The sequence below is a fragment of the Dipodomys ordii genome, unplaced genomic scaffold (assembly GCF_000151885.1).
Source record: "Dipodomys ordii isolate 6190 unplaced genomic scaffold, Dord_2.0 Scaffold5, whole genome shotgun sequence".
Taxonomy (NCBI): Eukaryota; Metazoa; Chordata; class Mammalia; order Rodentia; family Heteromyidae; genus Dipodomys; species Dipodomys ordii.
In genome coordinates this window covers 1,547,147-1,561,979 of record NW_012267221.1, presented here as the reverse complement: position 1 = coordinate 1,561,979, position 14,833 = coordinate 1,547,147, and the positions used below count along the sequence as shown (strand labels likewise).

The following is a 14,833-nucleotide window of genomic DNA, read 5'->3' as shown; positions in this document are numbered from 1 at the left end:
GCAGCAGCAGCAACAGCAGCAGCAGCAGCAAAGGGTCTGTGTTGCTAAGAGGCTTTTGGTCTCTTTCTCTCCTCCTCTCACGGCCAAAGAGAAGGGTGGAGGGGGCTCGGGAAGGAGACGAGTGGAGGGGTGAGGGGGTAGGAGTCGTGGATGGGGGTTTTCGAAGAAGAAGAAACTCCTTCCCCTTCTCTCTCAGGCTCAATCCCCCTCTCAGGCTCCGAGCTGGAGGGTGGGGGAAGGAACTCAGCCGCCTTCCCCCCACCCCCCTCAATTCAAGGTTGATGTGGGGTAAAATTAGTGTCCTGTCCCTTTAAAAATAGAAATAAAAGGTGCCCCCCCTCTGCCACTGCCTCTCTCTTCATCATCAGCTGCTGCTGCTGCTGGGGTCTCTCTGCTGGGGGGGGGAGGGGGGCTCGGGTAGAAGAGACGGGAGGCACTCACTGCGCATGTCCCGCTCTGACGGGAGGCTGGTTGGTTGAAGGCAGTAGGAGGGGGAGGGGAGGAAATGAGATGTTTTCCCAGAAGGCTTCGAGGCACTCGCGACCCGGAAGACATTGTAGCAGGGGGTAGCGGGGCGGGGGCGGGGAGAGGGAGGAAGTCGCTACTCTTTAACACCCCCAGCTCCCACTTCCCTCCGAAAGGAAAACGGAGGAACGGAAGTGGGCGTGGACGGAGGCGCGTCGAAATCACGTGCTTGGGCTGGGGGGCGGGGAGGCGAGGTGGGAGCGGCGGCGCCTGCGCGCGGGTCCTGTCGGGAGCCGCTGTGTACGTTTGGCCCCAGCAGGTGAAGCTGAAGGGAGAGGGGGGAAAAGAAGAGCGAGGGAGAGCGAGCGGTGGAGCGGTGTGTGAAGTCGTTGGATCCCGGGTTGGCTCCGGTAAAAGCAGGGTTTTCTATGGGAAGAAATGTGGAATAGTCTGGCCCTGGCCGGAGAGCGAATAGCAAGTGGGAGGATTGAAGGTCGTGCTGACGGGGAAAGAGGCAGGCCGGGCTAGGCCTGCAGGCCGAGGGGAGCTGGGGGGCTCCTCGGTCTGGAGACCCCGGCGGCGCGCGGGGGCGCGGGCGCCGCCCCGGGGAGCGCGGCGCACGCTGGGGTGGCCGCGGGGGAGGGCCGTGACGGGCCCGGGCACCCACCACTGGGCTCTGGGAAGTCGCCGCCGCTGCCCCGTGACTTCCTCCTCCCCTCCTGGCAGTCCGTCTGTGTGGGTCCGGGAGGGCCGGGCCTGGGTGGCTTTGCTTATTATGTTGGGTATTATTATTGGTGTCCTTTACTGGAATTCTGGAGAGGCAGGGCCGGGAGGGCCGGGGCGGGGGGAAGGGAAGGGCTTGAGTGAAATTTCCCTCCACCCCTCGCGTGGTTGCAGCCGCACCAACACGACTGCAGAGTCTGTAGTGTTGAGTTTGATGGTTGATGGGAAAAAGGTATTATTATCTTCGTGTGCTTTCCTAGCGTGTACGTCAGAAAAAAAATAGTGTTTATTTTAATGTAATTTTAATGTTATGAAGGTGTTGTACGGAGGGGTTACAATTCCACGAGTTAGGTAATGACTGCAGTTCTTTTTGAATAATGTCCCCCTTCCTTCATTTTCCCTGTTTTCCCCTGCGAGTCCACAGTTTATTTTTTACCTAGTGTATATTGAATACCTTTGCTGCATTTGTTTACCCTTCCCAGTTGTTTTTTTTAATATGAAGTAACACTTTCACACTCATTATGTGCAATCTCCGTTAAGACAAAAATTACAAACTTTCGATTATCTTCTGTACTTTAAAGAATCATAGCTAAAGCCTTTTTTAACAACTATAAAACATTTTACACTTATTGAGGTATTTAAGTGTTATTGAAATCTGTCATGTGGGTTATTAGGGTACACTGTTAATTACAGCTACTATTTTTGTATGCTTGCTACTAGTTTTAGGGGATGGACACTATTTATGCATTGTAGTTTAGTGCTTCCATACTTTCTCGTTGTATACAATAGTCATTAAAATTAAGCTCCTCTGCTTTAAATTTTTCTTCATTTGGAAGCCATGTGTATGTAGTACCACAATTAATCTCCCTTAATACAGCTTTTAAATCTTTTTTTGTGGTAAGGTACTTAATATGTGGATACTCGTATAAAACCAATATATAGGCTTTTGAATAACTATAAATTGAACTCTGTCTTCACAGAGACAAAGATAGCAGTGACACTTGAGAGTAATCCCTCACTAATTGCTCATTGTTTCCCTCCCTCAACCTTTCCAGCTTGTAAGTGTCCTGGTTTTTGTAACTATTTACTGCTTTCTAGTATCTTTCAACCACCAGTCATGTCAGCATTGCTAGACAGTGCTTTTGTCTGTATTTTTCTGTGTACACATTGTATATGTATCACTTTATATATTTTGTCTTATTTTGCTATAGTCCTGCCATATTCATATAGTTGTGTTTCATATGTCTTTGTTGTGATGTAGTAATGTCTGTAATATAGAATAGTATTTTTAGGACAGAACTACAATTTAGTCTAATATTAAAGGACACTTGAGTAGTGTTCAGTTTTTGGCAATTACGAACAGTGCCACGATGAATATTTAGACATATTCTAATGCACAACACCGTCATGAGTATTCATACACTTTGATTCTAATATACACAAGCATGTATTTTCCTACATTACATATATTAGTCTTCAATACCCCTCGATTATACCAAACTTTAGCGCATCTATCATGTTATATTCCCACAGCAGTATATGGCAAAGCTAATAATTGTTTCAGTTTAACTAATCCCAATAAGTGTAATTTTCTTTTTTTTTTGGGGGGGGGTCCGGTCATGGGGCCTGAACTCTGGGCCTGGGCGCTGTCCCTCAGCTCTTCAGCTCAAGGCTAGCGCTCTACCACTTGAGCCACAGCGCCACTTCTGGCTTTTTTTTTTCTTTTTGCTTATGTGGTGCTGAGGAATTGAACCCAGGGCCTCAGGCATGCAAGGCAAGCGCTCTACCACTGAGCCACCTTCCCAGCCCTAAGTGTAATTTTCATACTGTTTTAATTTACACTGTCCAACTTACTTTTTGAAAAACGTATTGTATTGACTGTATGGATTTTTTTCTTGTCTTTTTAATCATCTTGGTAAGAATTTTGTGTCATAATTCTATTTTCTTTTCTATTTTGTTCAAAGATTTATAGCATTGCAGCAAATTTCTTCTCAATGCTTGAAGAATTACTCACTTGAACTGTATCTGCTGTGAACAAAAACTTTGTTCACAGGGTGTGATCAGGGTGTGGCTGTGTTGCCCACAGTGGCTTTGCACTTGAGACCCTGCTCAGACCCTGCTCAGTCTGTACCTAGGATTATAGGCTAGTGTACCTGAATAAATTTTTACTTTTGTTTAGTGTTGATTTGAATTTGAAAACCGGTTCTTGAGTACAAATCATATTGTTTGGAAGTAGGGATAATTTGTAACTTTTCTTTATTATTTGGATATCTTTCTCTTACCTTATTGCTCTAGATACTATTTCAAACACTATTTGAATAAGAATACAGAGAGTGTATGGGCTGGGAATATGGCTTAATGGTAGAGTGCATTCCTTTCATGCATGAAGCCCCAGGTTCACTTCCTTAGTACCACATGCACAGAAAAAGCCAGAAGTGGTACTGTGGTTCAAGTGCTAACCTTAAGCAAAAGAAACTCAGGGGCAGTGCCCAGACCCATACTCAAGCCCCAGTACTGACCAAAAAAAAAAAGAATACAGAGACCCATACTCAAGCCCCAGTACTGACCAAAAAAAAAAAGAATACAGAGAGTGGAAACTTGCCTTGTTTCAGATTTTAGGGGAAATGCTTTCAGTTTTTCTCCAATTTATTGTAATGCTGGCGACTGATCTGTCATATGTAGCCTTAGTTGAGGCATGTTCTATATAGTCCTTTTGTTTCTTCATGACTTTGATCATGAGGGTTTTTGTCACAGGCATTTTCTGCCCCTCTCAACTACTTGGCATTGCAGACTTGGACCACCATGATTAGCCCTTTTTTTTTTTTTTTTTTTTTGAGATAGGTTCTTTGTAACTTTCTTCCTAAAGGAGCATAATTCCATAGGATTACAGGTATGAGACACCATGCCTAGCCTCTCTTGGGAGTTTTTTATTATTATTGCTTGAATTTAATTGCTTCTTAATGATATATTTTGGTTGCATTTATCATCTTTGTTCAAATTGGTGGTCCTATGCACTTAAAAATTATACATGTGTAGATTTTCCAGCTTCTTGAAATGTAATTTTTTTTAGCATATTCCTCAATGATCTTCATTGCTTTCTGTTGTAATATCCCTCTTAAATATCTAATTTTATTAACTTGGGTCTTTTGTTTCTTACAGTTATTTTGGATAGGATTTATTAATCTGATTATCTTTTCAGAAAACATTGTTTCATTGAGTTTGTGTGTGTGTGTGGTTTTGTTTTTTTTTTAGTCTCCATTTCAGGATTAATTACAGCCTAATCCTTACAATTTCATTCTGCCTACTGATTTGGGGTTTGACGTGTTACTGCTTTACTAAAACTGTAAGTGCGTGATTACTTTTATTTCTTTAAAATATTTCTGAGCTTTATTTTTGAGGTAGACACTCAAAGCTATAAATGTTTAAACTGTCTCAGCTCCTTTCCACAGGTTCAAAGTTAAAAACACTAGACTTCAAAAGACAAGGTAAAATTAATGTAAATAAAATACCTCAACTCCTTATGATTGCATGGTGAAATTATATATTTATGTAGTAATATCTACAGCATACTAGATTTAGTAAGATCTATAAATGACTACAACAATATTTGTGGGAAAAGGTAAATCTACATCATCTATAAAAATAATGCCTAAGATTGAGAAGGTATTTTAGTATATAGTTCATTACCTATAGTTCAGCTCCAAAGAGCTAGCCAAAATATTGTTATACCCTCTTTTTTTGTTTGTTTGTTTTGTTTTGCAAAGGACAAATAGGTTCCAAGCCACCTAGCCCCCTATCATAACCTTCCTGGGTAGACTTGGGGTGAGTTCTTTCCCACTTTAATCTACTATAAGACAGAGATGACAGGAATGACTATAGAGAACTTAACCTGTGACAAAGATGTATGAGCTGTTTTTAAATAAATCCTGTAGAAGCAGATTTTTGTTTTTGATGATATTTATCTTGAGGCAGGGTCTTACCAGATAACCTCGGACCATGTCAACTTTAATTTGCCATTTTATTTGCCTCTGCCTCTGGAGTGCCGAGATTACAGCATGGGCTACCATGTCTTGCTACAAGCAGAAACCAACTACCTAAAAAGGTTTTTTAATTTCATTAATTTGGCTTATATTGTGGAGGGAAATAGGATTTAAAAAAAAAAAAGAAAACTAAAAGTGAAGTGTGAGTTAAATTAAAACATGTAATTTTAACTACAAACAAGTTATCCTGTGTAAGTACTTTCCCACTGCCCAATCCTATTAACCCTGTTTCCTCTATTATTAAGTCTTGCTTTAGTATATGTTTGTTATAATTGATACTGAAACATTATTCTCAATACAAGTCCATAGTTGACAATAGGGTTTAGTTTTTGTGTTTTTACATTACATCGGTTTTCACAACTGATAATAACCACCATTTTGGTGTCATGCAAACTGGTTTTATTGTCCTTACAGATCTCTTGTATCCCTTTTCCTTTTTCTTGAACATTTGACAGCCACTGATGTTTTCACTGTTGCTGTAGTTTGGCCTTTTCATAATCTATGAAGTTGGAGTCATAAAATGTGTAGGTTTTTCCAGTTGGCTCCATTTGCCAAGCAGTAAGTAATCTAAAGTACCTCCATATCTTTTCATAGCTTGATAACTTCTATGTGTTTTTAATCCTGAGTATTACTCCATTGTATACCTCTACCATAGTTTGTTTATACATTCACCTATTGTTTTGATAGTTACAGATTTATTACCTGAATGTAGTAGAAGCTATCAGTAATGCCAGCTACTCAGATCTTTAGTGATTGAGTAGCCAGTACCAGCCTGTCCAAACCAGTCTGGAATAGAGCAAGATCTATTTTCAAAAGAAGTGTGTGTATGTGGGATGGGATACAGGTCTATATTGGACTTTCAGTTATTATCATTTGCATGTGATTACGGAAACTATATGAAAAGATTCTGTTTTGAGTTTTTCCAAGTGAATATATTTGTCATTGTTTTGGATTCTAGCTATTATAACAGATATGAGATGATCTCTTTGTTTTATTATGTAGTTATCAAATGACATTTAATGTCATTCATATTATCTTTCCTTTTTTTTCTTTTTTTTTTTTTTTTAAGGTGCTAGTGTTGGGGCTGCATTTCATGGCCATAGCTCATAGCTTTTTCCCTTACAGCTGACACTCTTCTGCTTTGGCCATGCCTCCAGTTCCGGCTTTTTGCTAGCTAATTGAGATGCCTGCCCTGACTGATTGAACCGTGATTCTCAGATGTCAGCCTCCTGAGTAGCTAGGATTGTAGAGATGATCTACTGGTGCCTGCTTTTGATCATCTTTTCATAGTTCTTTTGTAGCCAAATAAGGCTACAAATAACATTATTGGATGAGGTGATTGTTCAGCTCTTTGGTATTTTTTTTCTTCTTTTTTTTAAATTTTTTATTTATTTTTTATTGTGAAAATACTGTACAGAGGGGTTACAATTAGCTGGGCAAGATAATGAGTACATTTCTTAACAAGCATTGTAGCCTCCTCCTTTGTTTCCCCTTCCCATCGCTTCCCAGCCTCCCCCCCACCCAATCCGCCCCCCCACCCAATCCGCCCCCCCACCCCCACCAAAGTTGTAAAGTTCATTTTCGACATGACAACTTGTACTTCTCATTGTTGCAACAGGTCCACCTGTATCCTTAAACAACTTGTTTTTCCCCATCTCCACAAATTATACCGACATCAAATATAGTGAAAGCAGGGGTTATACTGTGGGGGAGGGAATAGGTCTGTTTCTTAACTATTGTGTTCCATTGATTTGTCTAGTCTTATACCATACCACACACTTGATTATAGTAGCTTTGTAGAAAGTCTCAAAATGGGCAGTCTCTAAGCTATCCTTTGACTTTGTTCTTCCCCAGTATTATGTTGGCTCTTCTGAGTCTTCTGCCTTTTGATAAACTTTAAAACTAGCTAATGATATGCACAAAATAATTTTCTGGGATCTTTTAAAGTTGGGTTATATTGAATCTATATCAAAGATTTATATTTATCAATAGTTTAACAACATTTACTCTGTTCAGAGCAAGTGAAATCCTGTTTACTTAGGTTTAATTTGATTTCTTAAATTAGGTTTTTATAGTTTTCCTCATGTGTGGTACTATTTTAATTTAAATTTTTAGTTGGAAAGCAAAAGGAATTTGGATGTTAATCTTACTCTCTTATACTATATATCTGTGTACTTTTTATTTTATTTTATTTTTGGATTAGTTGGGAGTTCTAGTAACTGAGTAGAAGTGGTTATATGACCTCTTTGAATTGTCCTAATCTTAGAAGTAAAATATGCAGATCTTTTTTGTCAGTTTTTTTTATCACATTGAAGACATTCTATTAGTAGTTTGTAGAGAGTTTTTATTATGACTGGGTTTTTTTTTAAATGGTTTTTTCTGTATTTAGTAAGATCATAGGATTTTTCTTCCTTTTTCTTTTTTTATTGTGAAAATACTGTACAGAGAGGTTACAATTACATGGGTTTTCTTCCTTTTTCTGTTGGATTACATTTATTGTTTTAGAAATGTGTGAATAATCAAGGCTTTGATAGGTAATGCTAGTGTCATGAAATGAGTTTGAATGTATTTCTTTGATTCTGTTTTCTGGAATAGATTGCAGAGAATTACTCCTCAGCTTCTGTTTTCTGGAAAATGTTGTAGAGAACTGACATGATAAATTTCTCAAATATTTGGTAGAATTTATCAGTGAACCCATCTGAGCCTGTCACTTTATATTTTGGAAAGTCAGGAATTTATTTATTTGCTAGAAAAGATCATCTTATGCAGATAATCTTGTATAAATTTATTTTCACTCTTTTACTGTTGTTTATAAAGGTGATATACACAGGTTTTGCAGTTTCATAAGTCAGGTAATGAGTACATTTCTTTTTGGACATTGTCACCCTTGTATAAATTTTGATTCATTGTATTTTTAGAAAATTATTCCATTTTGTCTAAGTTACCAAAATTTCAAGCATATTCATGATCTTCCTTTGTATTATTTAAATGCCTATTGGACTATTGGACTAGTGACTGCTCTTTTTTCATTTCTGACATTACAGTTTGTGTTTTTATTCTTTTAGCATTAGCCTAGCTAGAAGTTTGTCAATTTTTATTGACTGTTGTGAGAAACTTTTTGTTGTTGTTGTTGATTCTCTTGATTGATCTCCTGTTTTCAATTTTATTGATTTCTGCTTTAATTTCATCTCACTTTGATTTTAATTTGATTCTAGTTTCCCTTGTGTGGAAATTAATATTATTGATTTTAGCCTTTTTGTAATAAGATAATATAGTTAGTGCTTTAATTCTTCCTCTTTGGACTACTTTTTATTTGGGTCACAATGTCTTTATTTTTTATATTTTATAAATTTTAGTCCATAAAAATATAAATAAATTTCTAACAAGAGAGATATACATATATGTAAGTATATGTTACCATCTATCTTCTTTATCAGCAGTAAACTAGAAAAGAATCATCAAATTTCAAGAGCAGCATTCCAGTGATTCAGTTAGTGCAGTTAATGCAGTTACATACAGCCCTCTTGGGGCTGGGAATGTGGCCTAGTGGCAGGGTGCTTGCCTAGCATGCATGAAACCCCAGGTTCCATTCCTCAGTACCATATATACATAGAAAAAGCCAGAAGTGGCTTTGTGGCTCAAGTGGTAGAGCACTAGCCTTGAGCTGAAGAGCTCAGTGACAGCACCCAGGCCCAGAGTTAAAGCCCAAGACCAACAACAAAAAGAATACTTCTTTCTCTTTACTGTCAAAGCAGCAGCATTTTGTTTTAATTATGTTGAACAACATTTGCATATTATGGTAGTAGGTTTAGAAATAGGAAATTTGCATAAAAATAGATCCCATCCTTAAGTCTAAGGGAAAATAGTAAATCAGTTTATCCTTTAAAGTTAATTTTCCTTGTTTTGATTCTCAATCACAGGCACACAACATGAAAGATTTTGTTTATGCTTTGATATTTTAATTTCCTTGAGTTTTTTTTCTTTAACCATATGTGATATAGAAGTATGTTCAACCCATTCACTCATTTTGTATTTAATTCCTTTGTGAACTCTATTCTGATAAGTGGTAAATATGTTTTGTGGTGCAGAATGTGGTTTATTTTTGAAAATGTGACGTGTGAGCTTATAAAAATGTTTTTGCTTTTTTAGATTCACTATTCTATAAATATCATTTAAAATCAGGGCCCATAGTATTGATAGTTCAAATATGTCTGTGTCATTTTTTTAGCCTGCTGGATTTGACAATTATTCATAGCATTATGTTGAAATTCTCAATGTATCCATTTACTCTGCTTACATTTCTTTGTTTTATTTTATTTTTTGTTGCAAGACTAGGACTCCATACACAAAGCCTTGCTCATTGGCTGGCTGGTGCTCTACCAAATGAGCTAAGCTACCAACCTGTCTGGTTACATATCCATCATAGCTTTTGTTTAGTTCAAATTTTTCTTTTCTGAGGCTGATTTATTTTCTACTGTTATTGATGGTGGTTTGGGTGGGTTTTTTTTTAGTTTTTTGTTTGTTTTGCCAGTCTTGTGGCTTGAACTCTGGGCTTGGGCTCTGTCCCTGAGCTCTTCAGTTCAAGGTTCTACTGCTTGAGCCACAGCGCCACTTCCGGTTTTTTAGTGTTTTTTTTGGACATAAGAGTCTCACAGACTGGCCTGCCCAAGCTGGCTTGGAACCGTGATCTCATATCTCAGCCTCCTGAGTAGCTAGGATTACAGTCATGAGCCACCGGGGCCGGCTGTGGTTGGGTTTTTAAGGTGCTGAGGTTTATTGAAGCTTGATTTCTTATTGCACAATTGACTGATTATTATTATAGAATGCCCTTTTTATTAATCATGCTCTGCCTCAAATTAATGTGGCAACTTCACGTTCCCTTTTGTTTATGATATAATTTTCTACTTTATTTACTTGATGCTTATGGGGTTTGAACTCAGAGCCTCTTGCTATTACTTGGCTTTTTTGCTCAAGGCTTGAGCCATGCCTTCACTCCAGCTTTTTGCTGGTTAATTGCTGATAAGAGCACCAGGAACTTTTCTACCCTTTGCATAATTTTAACTATATAGAGTTAGACAATAGGTTGGATGTAGAATCTGCTCTTTGTTTCTAAATAAAATGGTGAGTGATGGTGGTATTGTGTTAGATGTTTTCTTTCACTGAAAAGAAAGTAATGTTAACTCTAAAGAAAGGCCATCTACTATAATTTTAGACGTTTTCCTCATAAAAGGCTGTTAACAGGATATATGAGAATTTGTGGGGTTTTGTTTTTGTTTTTCTTGGTTGGTATGGGGCTTGAACTCTGGGCCTGGGCGCTGTCCCTGAGTTCTTCATCCTAAGGGTAGCGCTCTACCACTTGAGCCACAGCGCACTTCCAGTTTTCTAGTGGTTACTTTCAGATATTCTCAGGGACTTTCCTGCCCAGGCTGGCTTTGAACCCCGATCCTCAGATCTCAACTTTCTGAGTAGGTAGAATTATAGGCGTAAGCCACCAGCACCTGGCAATTTGGATATTTTATATTACCATATTTTAAGTTTTTCAGTTCCATCTACCAATTTCACCATCATTTTTTGTGAACATGTGCCCATCTGGGACTTAACTCAGGGACTAGGCATTGTCTCTGAGCTTTTTTGCTCAAAGCCTATATTACTCTATCACTTGAGCCACAGATCTACTTCCAGGGTTTTGGGTAATTAGTTGGAAATGAGAGTCTTACAAACTTTTCTGCCCACTCTGGTTTTGAATGGCAGTCTTCAGATCTCAACCTCCTGAATTGCTAGGATTGCAAGCAGGAGTCATCAGTACCTGGCATCACCAACACTTTTGTTAAGAATTATTCTAGTAGGGGGGGTGCGAAGGAGAAACAAGGAAGAGGCAACAATGCTTGATAAGAAATGTACTCATTATCTTGCCCATGTAATTGTAACCCCTCTGTGCAGTATTTTTACAATAAAAAAGAATTATTCTAGTAAATTTTATCATCTCTGATATAAGTTCCTGCAAACTAATTAGAAAGTGGTATACATTTATAGTATAACTATATTCTTATGACTGTTTTTGGAGTTTTACAGCTCTTATTTATCTGATTTTTCTTTTTCCTTACATTATTTCACTTGAATTGGTACAGACATTGAAGTACTTTGTAAGGTACCTCACTATGTCTACTTTTCAGTAAACTAGTCCCTATTTTTGTCATGATTCATTTAAAAGGCATATTATCATACTTGAAAAACTTTTGAACTGCTCTGCAGCGCAGGCTAGTTTCAAACTCACCGTCTTTTTAATGCCTCTACCTTTTGTATATTGGGAATGTAAGTTTGCAACATGAATCTGAGTAGATGTCCTTTCATTTATAAAGATTGTAGAGGCTTTTCAAGTCATGTAGAAATACAGATAAACTATTTAGAGAGTAAGCTTAGTTGACAACATTTTTGTGTCACTAGGGGGCGGGGCTGGTAGCCATACCTAGAGCTCTTCTTTTTTCTGCTTATATGATGTTCTACCACTTTACCCAGTCCTCCAAATTTTGGCTTTTGCTGATAAATTGGGAGCTAAGAGTCTTGAGATTTGTCTGTCCAGGTAGTCCCCTGAATAACTACATTCTAAGCATGAGCCTACCAGTGCCCAGGTTAGGTAATCAAACTTCTATAATTTCTCTGATGTTTGTCTGTGACAGTGCAGGTTATAGCAGAATCATGAAGTGGTTCTTGATACAACAGAGCCCTTCTAGGAGCATTCTGTACCTTCTCAGATATGTAACTTGGACTAAAAATTTCTGTTTTAAAAGAGTTTTCAGGTGATGATCTTGGTAATTGTGGAAACATAAAAAGAAATTTTATTTGTGTATTTGTAATCATAACTTACTACTCTAATATCTTGTGTCCAAAAAGAATTTTTTCCATTGTGGGGCTTGAACTCTGGACCTGAGGGCTGTCTCTCAGCTCTTCAGCTTAAGGCTAGTGCTCTACCACTTGAGACACTGTGGCACTTCCAAAAATTTTATTAATTAGTATTCACTGAGTTCTCATTCTTACAAAATAAAAAAGTAATAACTTTTCTTGGCTATTGTATGACTGAATATATACTAAGATGAATAGTTTTGTGAATGTGCATATTTGTATATGGGTAAAATAGCCATTGTTGGTTTTTCTGTTTTTTTTTGTTAGCTGGTTGGGGTTTTTTAAATAATTTCAACTTTTAAGTCTTTTATATAAAAATGAATAACTGCTAATACCATATTTACTATATAGACCTTTTTGTTATAGTATGCAGAAGAAAGATTGTATATTTCAGAGCTAAAATTTACATAAATACTCGTATGAGAGGCAGGTTAATTACTTTGTTCGATGTGTGTTAACCATACCAAAATAGTGATGCAGTAAAGAAAAAGCTGTGGATTTGGGGGGGGGTTTGTATGTATTTTTTTTTCTACTTAACAATTTCTTTACTGGTCTACCTGGATTTTGAGTGTTAATCTCATTCTGCAAAATGTTTGAAGCACCTAAGAACCACAGTTCTTAGCAGTCATATCGCCAGTTTGTTCTCACATAAGGTGTAACAGTCTCAGGTGACATCTACTGCATCTGAGATCAATGTCCAGTTAAAATGAGAAAAACTAAAGCTTAAGTTGTTTAGCTTTTGTAAGAGTAATAATACTAGCATTTATTAAGAATTTTATAGTCAAACTCTAAAATTGTAATTAGAATAAGCCATTTCTAACTGATTATAAATCAGAATAATTACTCATAATGCTATAAGTGGGAAATTAAAAAAAAACAAACTCTATTGTCACATAGAGATTAGTTGTGTTGCTCCAGGACTGATATTTCTTACAATGTCATCAAATATTCAGTATGATGAATTCATGAAATTCATTGTATTGGTCATAATTTCCTGAATATTGGCTTCTTGCCTTTTGTCACTGATCACCTATTTGACATCATTGCAACTAATACAGCTTAATTGTTCTAGAGCATTAGTTGTTTTTTGTTTTTGTTTTGTCTTTTCTGGTACTGGGGATCAAACCCAGGATGCTGCATTTGCTAGGCAAGTGCTTTGCTACTGAGCTGTATCCCAGACCCAGAGCATTAGTTTTTAAACATTTCTCCATTCAGCTTGTTATTAAGACTATGAAGCTTTCATCTCCAAATGATTTCATTAATTGGCTGTCTATATCAGAGCTAAGTATGTGCTCATTTATTGAATCAATTTTTTTCAGTCTTTCTATATTAGCCTATCATGTTGTTTGATACCTGTCTTAGATTTAAAATGTGGTCTTTTTCAAAATTCTGCTTTAGATATTAATTTGTACTTAATTTTAATTTAAGTGAGCTTTAATATCTCTGAAAAATTGTTAAGAATTATTACAAAAACATTTTCTTCTACACAATTAAAAATACACATCAAAATAATAAAATCTTTGTAGGAAAGGAGCTTCTACTTTGAGATGACTTGTGCATATATATTATTGGAGCAATCTGTTCCTTTCTAGATTTAGACTTTTTTAAAATGTTGATAAAAAATATAGAGAGAGAATTTTCAAAACAGATCACCAAAACTGTACATACTTCATCAGAAGTATCCAGATTGTAAACAAGTACTGATGATTCAAACCTTTAATCCCAGCTACTCAGGAGGTGGAGAGTCAGAGGACTGCCATTCAAAGCCACAGGAGCAAAATGTTAATAAGGTTGCATCTCTATTAATAAGCTGAGCCTGATCCAGGAGCCGGTGGCTCATACCTGTAAACCTAGCTACTCAGGAGGCTGAGATAAGAAGATAGTGGTTTTAAGCCTGTTGGGGCTGGTAAGTCTGTGATATTCTTATCTCCAGTTAACCACTAGAAAAGCAGAAGTGGCCCTGTGGCCCAAGGTGATAGAGTGCTAGACTTGAGCAAAAAGCTCAGGGATAGCACCCAGGCTCTAATTTCAAGCCTCACAGCCACCACCAACAACAAAAAGTTGAGTATGATGATCTCAACTATAAAATAGGTCATTGGAGGATTATAGATCCAATGCCAGCCCTGGTTAAAAAAATGTGAAACTATTTGAAAAATGAGCAAAAAAGGTCTAGGGAGGGGCACATAGCTGAAGTGATAGAGCATCTTGATTGGCAAAACATCCTGAGTTCAAATCCCAGTACCTCAAAAAATACAAGTAGGAATTACAAAATAATAATTTTTGTTTTTAAAGTCATATTTCTGTTATAGGAATAAAACCCTTCTGGCTTTTTGTCTCTCCTAGTAGCAGGTGATCTAAGATTTCTTTTTTCTGACTGAGACTTCAGATTTCTTTATCATGGAAGTCCTTTGAATTCCTGATTCCTTTTGTATTCTCAGCACTTCCTACAAATCCCATTCCAGTGATCCTCAAATATTTGTTACACCTTTAGCTCAGGTTGGTTTAAGAAAATTCTTTTGGTAGCCAGGGATTCGTCTTCTGTTGTATATTTTTAGTTTTATCAGCTTTGATATTGAATTTACAGTAATCTTTCCTCAGTAGCTCATAAAGTGTAGTTTCTGAACTGTCAACATGAACATTATCTGGCAACTCAAGTTTATTAAAGAAACTCTGACAATAGAATGTAGGGAATCACTGCTAAGGTT

The 14,833-nt window shown here is 37.4% G+C and overlaps 1 protein-coding gene across 4 annotated transcripts in view; it reads left to right on the top strand.

Moving 5' to 3' along the window:
- The first annotated feature begins 735 nt into the window (after positions 1 to 735).
- Positions 736 to 14,833, top strand: part of Orc4 (origin recognition complex, subunit 4) — a 47,867-nt gene continuing 33,769 nt past the window's right edge. Inside the window, exon 1 of one of the 4 annotated variants that reach the window (XM_013030279.1) lies at positions 736 to 875. The gene's annotated coding sequence lies outside the window, so the exon portion shown is untranslated. Of the gene's footprint in view, positions 876 to 5,271; positions 5,291 to 5,729; positions 5,787 to 14,833 lie in introns of those variants that run through there. The other 3 variants (XM_013030295.1, XM_013030287.1, XM_013030304.1) reach the window with 3 other exon arrangements.